The sequence below is a fragment of the Taudactylus pleione genome, unplaced genomic scaffold (assembly GCF_031769625.1).
Source record: "Taudactylus pleione unplaced genomic scaffold, aTauple2 ptg000319l, whole genome shotgun sequence".
Classification (NCBI taxonomy): Eukaryota; Metazoa; Chordata; class Amphibia; order Anura; family Myobatrachidae; genus Taudactylus; species Taudactylus pleione.
Genome location: NW_028284720.1, coordinates 1408438 through 1419761, shown reverse-complemented (window position 1 = coordinate 1419761; position 11324 = coordinate 1408438).

The window sequence follows — 11324 nt, the reverse complement described above, 5'->3', positions numbered from 1 at the left end:
AAGTCCAACCTGGCTATGTTTCATCTCCTCCTTCAGTTTTTCTTGTTGTTTTTCCAGTAGTTTTAATGGATTTACCTAACTCAGGCTGGCAATGTCTGAGCTCTTCATTGATTACTTAATCAAATAGTTTTAGTAGCTTGCATAAAATGGAATGTAAACTCCACTGTTTTGCAGTAAGGTACCATGCCTCCCCTCCCAATCCATTTGTCATGACTTGTTGTGTATGTTTGGATAGCTTGTTGCTGTTTCTCCAGTCTCTGAAGCATATAAAGGGTAAAATTTGACCTGGTTATTTTCTCTTACTTCAGTTGTTGGCATGGCAAATGGAACTGATCTTGCAGCTGCTGCAATCTTTTATATTTAGTTGATAAATCTTGAAAATGTCCAGAAATTTGTCATGCCACAACATCCCCTGCATACACCAGTCATTTCATGAAAATTCGTAATCAGTAAGTTTATTGAGTGTTAGAGATGTATGGTTTGGTTTTCATAAAATAAAAACACACTTAAACTTAGAGATTCTAAATCAAATTGTGTCCCAGTTTGGAATCACTTTGGTGTTCTGAGTTCCAGCTCAGTTCTGTTGTCAGTTCAGAAGTCAGATTTAAAAACTGAACTCAGGCTTTGTATTCCATGTAAATGGGTTTAAATGACATGGTTTTAGCTGTTTTGATTTATTTTGATTGATTTTTAAGAAATACTAAACCAAAACTTACCCCAAACCAAAACACTACAGGGTATGCTTGCCAAAACCAAATCATGATAATGAATTAGAAACCAAATCCAAAATATCCTTCTATGATGAAGATTCATTCATAGCTAAAGCAGCCCTAGCACACTTGGATTCTTCTTGGCAATCCTGAATTGGGGAGGAGTCAGTTAGCATATGCAAATTTTATGTAGAAGGACTACCTCTAATCTTTAATGAGAAAATTGATGATGAGGTTTTGGCAATGGAAATTGCATGTGCTGGGATCTATCAATTCTGTTAGCTTATGCTAGACTGTATGGTATTATTTTATAGGATTCTTGTGATTTTGTTAATTAAATTGCATGAACTCACTGCAAATATTCTAACAGGGAGGAAGGGTCTATACAAAAAACATCCCTACCTCTAATTACTCTCATCTTACAAATGGTATAGATAGCTTGACAAATATTGTTAGGATTTGGGTGAAAATAATTCCACACAAAAGAGGTGACTTTTTGGCTCAGGCATGACAATGGCCTTCTTTATCTTATTAGAAAGAACTGCTGCCAATGGTGATTTGATACAAACCACATCTTCCTCCGAAATTTTATCAACTTTTTCTTGTCCAACACATTCTTAATCATTATCATCCTTAGTAGAGTCAACTACACAAATATCCCTCTCATCCTGTTGCACTTTCAAAGTAGAATATTTAATTAATTTCTCTGTCACCATCCTTACAGTACTTTTACGTCTACTCATTCTCACATTTGCAGAGAATGCAGAAATAGTGGAAGGAGGCTTCTCTACAATTGCCATTTCCATTTGAAAAGTGATATGTGGAGAATGATAAACTACCAGCCAATCAGCTCCCAACTGATATTTTTCAAACACAGCCTGTAACATTCCAGTTAGAAGCTGAGAAGCTGGCAATTAATCACTCACCACTATCACTTTTCAGAGCTTAGTACATCTCCCCCTGAGACAAAAAAACAAGGTGACATCTTTCTAAATCTACATCCATGCTTTATGTTATGTTATTAGTTTACTCAACCCATTTTGTTAACAATAAAGACAGCTTCACCATTTACTCTCTGTTGTTACCTTGGAAGACACTGTGTACAAAACATTTAGACTAATGATATGAATTAATGCACTCATTTCTGCATTTCTGGAGCTAAATGCAACATGAACTTTTCAGCAATCCTCACTTTAATCTAAAAAAAATATTTGGGGTCCTTGAAACAGCCAATTTTTATAAGAATATTAAACTTGGCTGAAAATAATAAAAGCTGATGTTACTTACCTGTGTATACCCATATATATCCAACAATTGTGCCATAGGAATAGTGGTAACAGAATTGAGATCCCCAATAAAACCAACCACTTTACCATGTTTCCTACATGAGTAATTAGGAGTTAATTTCTTGTGTCCTGATAATATATCTAAGACATGAGTAACTGCTTTCATCTGATGTCCACAAGAATCATAAAAATTATAGCCCAGAGTAATATTGGGCAGAATATATGGGTTTCTATTAATCTCATTAATTGTAAAAATAAAAGCTCGGAGGTGTATATAATTTCTTTCTTGTACACTGTTTAAACAAAAATGCATGTAGCATAAATGTTTAGTATTGCAAGTAAATAAATTGTTTATTTTTAGAAGGTTCATTTAAAAAAAAATAAGGTAACAATATAATAAAATCTTTAACATACTTTCTAAAAATTGCAAAAAGTGAGTATTGAGAAAGATCTTTCATTTTGAAATGATTCCCTAAAATAAAAAGTGTAAAAATATGTAGCAATAAATTAACAACAGTAGCTGAATTATTGGGGCTACTACTTCCCAATAGAAATTACAAAATTGAAAGACAACTTAACCTCTGAGAGAGAAGGGGTTACAACTGCACAAAATTTATAATGCAGCAATGCATAATGTTTGAGTTATATATTTTTAAAAAACAATTTCATAATGATATAACTATGAGGCTAATATAAACAAAAATGTAAAAAATACAGTAAAACATACAATACAATATTTACCAACTGCCATCTAATATGTCCTAGGAATCTTAGATGACTACAATCTCATATAGTATGAATCTATTGCTTATATTTCGATAAAAATAAAAAACAATAATTATGTATGGATCCAGAGAAAAATCTGTGGTGTTTTCAGCTGGAATCTTAGTGGATCCAGAGAACTGGATGTGGTAATTTGACTGGTAATCAAAGTGGATCCAGAGGACTAGATGTGGTGATTCCACTTGGAATCATTTGTAGTCCTTTTCTAATAAATCAATGTTCTGAGGAGGACTCACAATTGTAACCAAAGTGATCATGGTAAAAGACAATGGGCCAAATTCAGCTGTGGACTATATTGTACAGCCGCAAGGAATATGTAACACAAAATTTGACCAACCAAAATGCAAATGCAGCAGGAGGTTTCTATTACATATTTATCTTCTGCACACATATTCAATCTGATTGCAACATCCATAGATGCTGCTTTGGATCACCATTATTGCTTTGGCCAGGCCATGTAATCCTAAGCTTACACATCCTAGCCAACCCCTGTCCAGAAATTTGCATCCTTTGATGTAGACTCAGGCCTTGGCACTCCATAGAAATGGTGGTGACACACCCCTGTTTCTAAGAATGCAGCACAGCGGCATCTACTCCTTGTCCCCAAACAACATGTAAATCTGAAGTAAATAAAATGGGTCACTTCTAATGTCTGGGGAGAACATTTTTTTTATAAATCTGTTTTATTAAGGTTTTCATATACAACAGAAATGTATATTATAACCGTTATGACAATATACAAAGTTAGTCAGAGCAGGTAAAGAATACAGATACCTTTGTGGGGAGAACTATTTAAGATGTGTTCACATTACAGCAAGGGAATTCTTTAGAAGGTTTGCACAGCAAGTGTTTGGTGTAAAAACTAAATGGGTATTTGACTTCAAATCTGTAAACAAGTGCACCAACCTAGGGCAGTACTAAGGGCCACATGGGACTAAAGCTTGAAATGATCATTGACCTATTGCAAGATGTGGAGGTGTGACTAGTTCTATATGGGTGTGGCCAGAGCCATGAAGGCATGGCCAGTGCCTAGTGATCACATACACCTACTACACTATCAGCCCCAAATGTCTCCCTAGACTGTAACTATATAAAAATAGGAAAAATAAGAAAAATAGAGGAAAAAATAAGTATGTTCTTTCAAATTTATCTAACAGTATGTTGTCATTATGATGGTCCTATTTTATGTGGAGGCCTGGGGCTGCACCATTGTAAATCTGGCCCTGCACACCTGGCACCCATCTTCCTGCTTCTATCATAAGTTTTGTGATGTCCTGACACTCCCCAATGCTGGGGACAAGTGATGCTAGTCCATGTAGTCACTATGCCCTGCTATGGCACTGGTTTGCACATATGTGCAGTAATGAAGATATGCATCTTTGTGTACATCCGGGTGAGTTGGTCGCTTCTCTGCTGGTTGTCTGTGTCCATTAAATGTAAGTTTCTGGCTGCCAGCTAGACATGTGCAGAGAAGAGAGACATGAACAATTAGCCAGAGTAGTGTCATATAATGTATCGTGCATATGCTGGGGGAGGCCTGTGCCTGAGGGATGTTCCTAGCAGTTAGGTGCTGGTGCCAATACTAATGGTGACAGCTGTACATTTGGAGATGTGGATATAGTCACATTAGCACTCCATTAGCAAAATATCCACAATATGAATGTAGCCACATATGGAGCTGGAATACTCTTAATGGATTTCTATGTTTTATTTATGCAACCTACTGCAATAGCATCACACCTCTATGCATGAGAAACAGGGCAAGCTATGTTCAAAAATGTAAAAGATGGTGTTTATCATTGACATATGTGTGTACTGTCAAAGTCAAATAATTGGATGCGATTGCTGTAAAATTATTATCTGACGATATAGTCATCTATAGTCTGATGACGTGTTACTTGGATGCTTCTTTGCATCAGTGCAATCCAATGCGCACTAATGCGATCCCACAGCACACATAAACTGATGCACATAATGCACATATATATAAATATATATATATAAATATATATATATATATATATATATATTATCTTATAGGGGTGTACTCACCAGACTATTGCAATGATTTTCAAAACAAGATTGCTTTATTCCTTCATACACATAGATTACGACGTTTCGGTCCTCATTTGGACCTTTGTCAAGGTACCTTGACAAAGGTCCGAATGAGGACCGAAATGTCGGAATCTATGTGTATGATGGAACCAGTCTGGTGAGTGCACCCCTATAAGATATTATATTTTTTTGTTCTTGTGGAGTTATCCCGGATCAAGGATTGGTGTTGCACCCCAGCAAACTAATTGACTAAGTGTGTGTGGAAACTATATGAATATATATATATATATATATATATATATATATATATACATACACTGTATATATACACACAGATGCTCATATGCAAATTCATATACATACACAGACACTCATAAGTAAATTCACATACATACACATAGATGCACATTTGCTATTTCAATACACAGATGCACATATGCGAACTCATACATATAAAATGGTTCCCACACATTATAGTTAAAAACCAGAGTTATTAAAGGTATTGTTATCTAATAATTATGATGTGAGATGTACTTAAAAGAGATCTAAGGTTCAGAATACAGTGGACATGTCATGTTAGGTATCATACTAAATCCCTGTTTATGTGCAGACATATGTTTCTATCGGCAAAGAAGTCACATCATGCGTCAGCTAGTTATGGATGATAGGGAGTTATTGAATAGAATGTTATAACTTGTATGCAGTGTTGTAGCCAGTATTAACCAGTTATTCGGCGGGAAGCTACACAATGTGACTGTTGGAAGAATGAGCCATACCCCTGATGACACCATATGAACTGACCAATGACCAGATTGACCAGAAGCAAGAACCAATGAAAACCTGTCAATTTGTCCCTTTGTTAACTCTGAAACCTGTAAGGTATATAAGCTGTGTCCCGATCTCAGTGTAGAGACATCTCCTTTGCGACCGCAGGCTTCAAGACTGATGACTGTATACTGGGACCAGTGCGCCCTCATATGTATCGGCTGTGCTATTTTATTGCTCTTTACTCTAATTGTTAATTCTTACATTGTGTTACCATGACTTTTTGTTCTTTGGAATCACACGATTGGACTGGAAAGCAATTCTTTATTAAGTAATATGCAGCACTAAATAGTGACTGTACGGTATTCATAGTACTATTGGCAGTGGTATGGCAAATAAATAGTAAACACCAGTGAGTCCCTCAAAGTCTAATGTCAGCCCAGTGCTAAAACAGTGGGATGGTTTATTTTAGCAGTAATCTGGATGTACAGTTATACTGACAGCTATAAACATACACACAGGCTCTTAGCATGGAGTGCAGCTTTAGTGTAGCATACAGGTCACCAGCCAATGACTGTTCTGGTATAGTTGTGGACCTGGGGTGGTGACAGGAGCAGATACTGAAGTGGATTTAAATAAAAAGGTAGGATCTTTAATGAGTGATTTAACAGACATGGGAATTGCAACAGCAAAAGTGCACTTGAAAACTGTAGTGAGGATAATGGGAGAATGTCCAGATAGTGGCAGATAAGAACTGTCCAGTATGCAGGTTAGTGAGCTGAAAAAACACAGGCAGAGGTGATGAGTCCAGCTGGGAGTGAAATGGAGGCAGGGTGCAGGGTGTCAGTCAGCTGAGGCACTCAGGCAGGGGAAAAAGTAGTGGAAGATGCAGGATAGTCCAGTGGGTTTTTGGAGCTGACATGCAGGCTGTCAGGTAGCGTCTTCACAGGTAACAAGAGGTGAGCACAGAGAACTCCCTCTCAGCTAGGCTGAGATACACATTGCACTGGCAATGAAAGAAGGCTCTGAACCTTCCTAAATACCCCATGCCATGCTATGACTGGCTGAGAGGAGCACATGACTCACCAAGATTGGGCAGATGAATCACATGGTCAGAAGGCAAGAGGGCAGCGCCCATGCCAAATGGAACAGAAACACCGCCAGGCCCTACCAGCCTTGAGTGACAATGTGCCCACTCAAAAACATAAGCAGGCAATGCCCCTCACCAAACACCAGCTCCACTGCCAGAAACCCCCCGCCATAGTGACCTCACAGGTAATACCCGACAACCACCATGCCGAGAAACCCTGGCCGTGACAGACTGAATGTGATTCCAGTACATGATACTAGCAGTTTGCAATGAAGTACAGTATATCACAGGTGATCTCTGATCTAAGTGGAATACATTTGTGTCACACTGTGGCATTCATTCACAGTAACAAGGTGACACTGTGTATGCACAGAAAGCTGTATCCTGCCAATGGTTATCTTGGTCAAATATTGAAGCCTCCCACATGGAACTATGTGGAAATTGCACAGTAGTACACTTCAACTTTCATGATATTTTCAATATACTGTACATTATTATAAGGCATAATGTACAGTCATTGGCGGAAGTTCCAGAGGTATGGTATGCATAATGGAGTGTGTACCACACCACCAGGAGTAATGCATTCATGCTGTCTCTATGCAGCACTTCTTATATAACAGGCTGGTGCACGCACTGGATCAAGTCATCAGGCAGCTCTCAACATCAGCCGCACCCACTGGGTCTTTGAAACTATCCATAGCTGCTACGTCAGCACTGAACAGTTGGTGGACACTAGCAGCAGCAACTGTATCAGGGGTTTGGTGATTACAAGGTCAGTAACTAGCTATGGGTAACCAGTGCCTTCACACAGAGGGCCTGAGTTAGCAAGGAATGCACACACTCAGCCAATGTTTTTGCACTGCACATGCATATGCATTGCACTGTGTGTTCACAAACTAACCAGTGTGATTGGGTTAGGGTATGCAGACTACACGTAGTGTGTACGTAGACCCTTCCAATATTGATTGACAGGAAGTGCCACTTGTGGGTGGTGATGTGGTCAGGTGAACTCAGGCGTGCCTGTGCATTGGGATGGTTTTATAGGGGCATGCATAATTAAGGCAATTCAGCCATGCCAAACACTGTACACAGGAAATGGCCCAAAATCTGCACCAGGTCAGGTCAACCACTATTATGCTAATTTGTTCAATGATTCTCGATGATACCGATGTTTACTCTGTCTTGACTACTGATCAGGCTTTGAGTAAAGGCAGCTTAATATGGGGCTGAGTGTCTTGCATCTTGCACTGCGGTCTCCGTGCGTGTGCATTGATTAGCATATTCTTGCAGTGGCCAGGTGTGTGCGTCTGCTTTCATGTGTTCAATGATTCTCGATGTTACCGATGTTTACTCTGTCTTGAGCAATGATCAGGCTGTGTGTAATGGGAGATTAGCATATTCTCGCAGTGGCCAGGTGTGTGCGTCTGGTAGCGTGCGTTCCCTGCTGAATCAGGCCCAGACTGCAGAGACTCTGTGGGTGGCACCATCACCTAATGGCCCTTGCTCCTGAGTAACAGGATGCCTGGAATGGCACCACACAGCTAGGATTGCTGCTGCAGCAACCACACACCTGACAGGTACCCTTCACAGTATATGCCCCCGATCGGGCATCCTGAGAATGCCCGGACAGTGCTGCACTGTCTGAAACAGCAGGTTATGCTCCTTCTGTGTGACATAATGACATCATAAACATGACGTCAAGACATTGCACATTCAGTGGGCAGGGTTGAAACAGGGCACAACCATGTCCTGTTATGGCTCTGGTGACTACACATGGGGATACAAAATAGTCATAGGTAGGTGAGTGAAGAACATTCATGTCATAGGTTTAGAAAAAAGGGGAACATAAAACATAGGAACAAAGAAATGTGCATATAGACTAAACAAAGGAAATAAGAGTGTACAATATAATTGAATATAGGGGGTCCCAGCAAATCCAGTTGGCACATACCATTAACATTACTGAAAACATTTGCCTTATGAAAGGTGACCCCATGGATAAAAAGAAAGCTACGATCTCTCAACTTGCAGCTTCCTTTTGGTCAGCTGCCTTAAACAACCCTAGGCCCGGCATATTTTCCTGGCTCAGCTAACAGAAATAAATGCATTATTTGATTTTTATGTGACTTGTGGGGTCTCTCATAATAACCTCAAAGGGCTGGATTTAAATAACCTCCAAAAACATACAAATCTATTAATTAACAGAAATTTGCTTTAGCAATTTATAACAGACTAGCCGGAGTACCCGGCGTTTCCCGGGATTTTAAGAATGCTTGTTTACACATCATCCTCCAACCAACCTGTACTTAGGCAGGCCTCACGAAAAGTGTGAGAAACTTCCCCATCAAAAGTCCTAAGGTCTTCGAAGGAAGTAGGACCTGTAATGGTGTAAAGCAAACTTCAGAGATAGAATCATTCAAACTTTGTAGTATGTACAGTGTAAACATGGCCAAGAGCTTCTGTTGCTCTAATACAAGGATGACCATCTACAGTGACTCCCTATTTTCTGCACAGAAAAACTTTCGGAGAAGCATTCCCCGTGTAATATTTTGGCAGCTCACAGTAAAGCAGGGTCCTTGCAAAGTCATAATTTTGACACAGTTGGAAGAAAGAAGTGAATGTTGCTGCATAATTTGGTATAGTCAGAGAGCTGAGAATGCTGGAAAAGCCTGCTAAAGCTCTCTTCGATAATAAACATTAAGATCATGACAAAACATGACAACATAAAATGCTTGCTCCGAGGCCCTACCCATATGCCATGAGGCCCCACAATGAGTGTCCAGCAAAAATTGTGGTTTTATTTAATTAAAAATGAACAGTAATTCATTTTTATTTAAAACATTTTTAGTTGCCCCCGCCGTGTTTTAATATGCTCATATGTAAAATGTCACGATCTTCGCTTGTGGATTCGTATAGAAAGACAAAAGTACAGAAGGACAAATTTTAATTTTAATATATTAGAGAAGATAGAAAACTAAAATGAGTAGATAAGCTAAATCCTTTTGTAATTCTGTACCCGATCTATAGAGGGTGAATGCTATGCAAAATTTTTTTTTTTACAAAAAAGTAACAATAATTAATTTCAATTTAGTAGAGAGGATAGAAAAGAAATAAATAGTAGATAAGCTAAATCCTTTGGTAATTCCGCACATGACCTGTAGTGGGCAAATGCTATGCAAAAATTGTGGTTTTTCATTAATTAAAAATTAACAGTACGATCATTTCGATTTCAAATTTGTTTAGTTGCCTCTGCCATGTTTTAATATGCTCGTATGTAATATTTCACGATCATGGTTTGTACACTGTGAATTTGTATAGAAAGGCAGAAGGACAAATTTTTGCATTTATATATTAGATACTTGGGGGTAAATTTACTAAGCTCCATGTTTGGTCAATATGACAATTACATGTGTGTTTATCCATTTTCTAGAACTTAGTAATTTACTAAAAGCAAACTCGGGTGAGAAATCATGAAATTCTCCTGAAAACCTAGGTGAAAACACAAACATAAAACAAATAAACCATCGCCCAAACTTGCAGGTACTTTTCATTGCCAGGAATACAACTCAATTTACCAAGAATCCTGATTATAATCAAAGGTATAATATTAGCAAGTTTCAAATAGACTACCTCCTGAATTGTGTGTTTGGCAGAAACCTGCACAGATCAGTGTGATATGTGTATGTTTCTGCCTATAACTAGCATAAACAGGTTTAATGTTTTTTTTTTAAATTATGTGGGGTTCCCCCATAAATCATAACCAGCCCCGGGCTTCTGAGAAAGTCCTGTTTCTTGCATGGATATATTGTTGGCAGTGAGGGAACAGAGTGTAGTGTACAATGAGAGGCACAGATGTGTTGGCTTTGTGGGAACAGTGTGTAACGTACAATGAGAGGCATAGATGTGTTGGCTTTGTGGGAACAGTGTGTAATGTGCAATGAGAGGCACAGATGTGTTGGCTTTGAGGGAACAGTGTGTAGTGTACAATGACAGGCACAGATGTGTTGGCTTTGTGGGAACAGTGTGTAGTGTACAATGAGAGACACATATGTGCAGGCTTTGTGGGAACAGTGGGCCTGATTCAGAGCCGGACGCTCTGACCAGAGCACTCGCTCTGAATCATGGCCCTCCTACCAGAAATTGGAGCGGCCTCTTAGACGCTCGCATAGCTGTGGGTTACCACCGACAGCTATAGCGAGCGTCCATGATGATGGTCGCGATGGTCAAGACCATCGCAACCATCGGGCTTGCGACGAGACCCTGCGGTAGGGTATCGCTGCCGCAAGCCCTGGAGTGATTTTGGCTCTATCAGATCCAAAATCACTCCCACTGACATCACTACTGATGTCAGTGTGGCCGGACTGAGGGCCTGATTCAGAGCCGCTCGTAAGCGGTCGCTCGTTCGTTCTGAGCGATGTTCGCACAACTACGCATGCGTACAGCTCGTAAATACGCATGCGCAAACCAATCAGTGCGGTCGAAATTCTTGTGCTCGCAAAATAGCGAATGCCTGTTAATTTGAGTGACAGGATGATGCGTTTGTGGGTGGTAACAGGGGAAGGTGCTTGAGTGGAGATCCAAACGCAGGCGTGCCAAACGGTCAAAACGGGCATTTTAAGGGTGTGCTTAATTAAC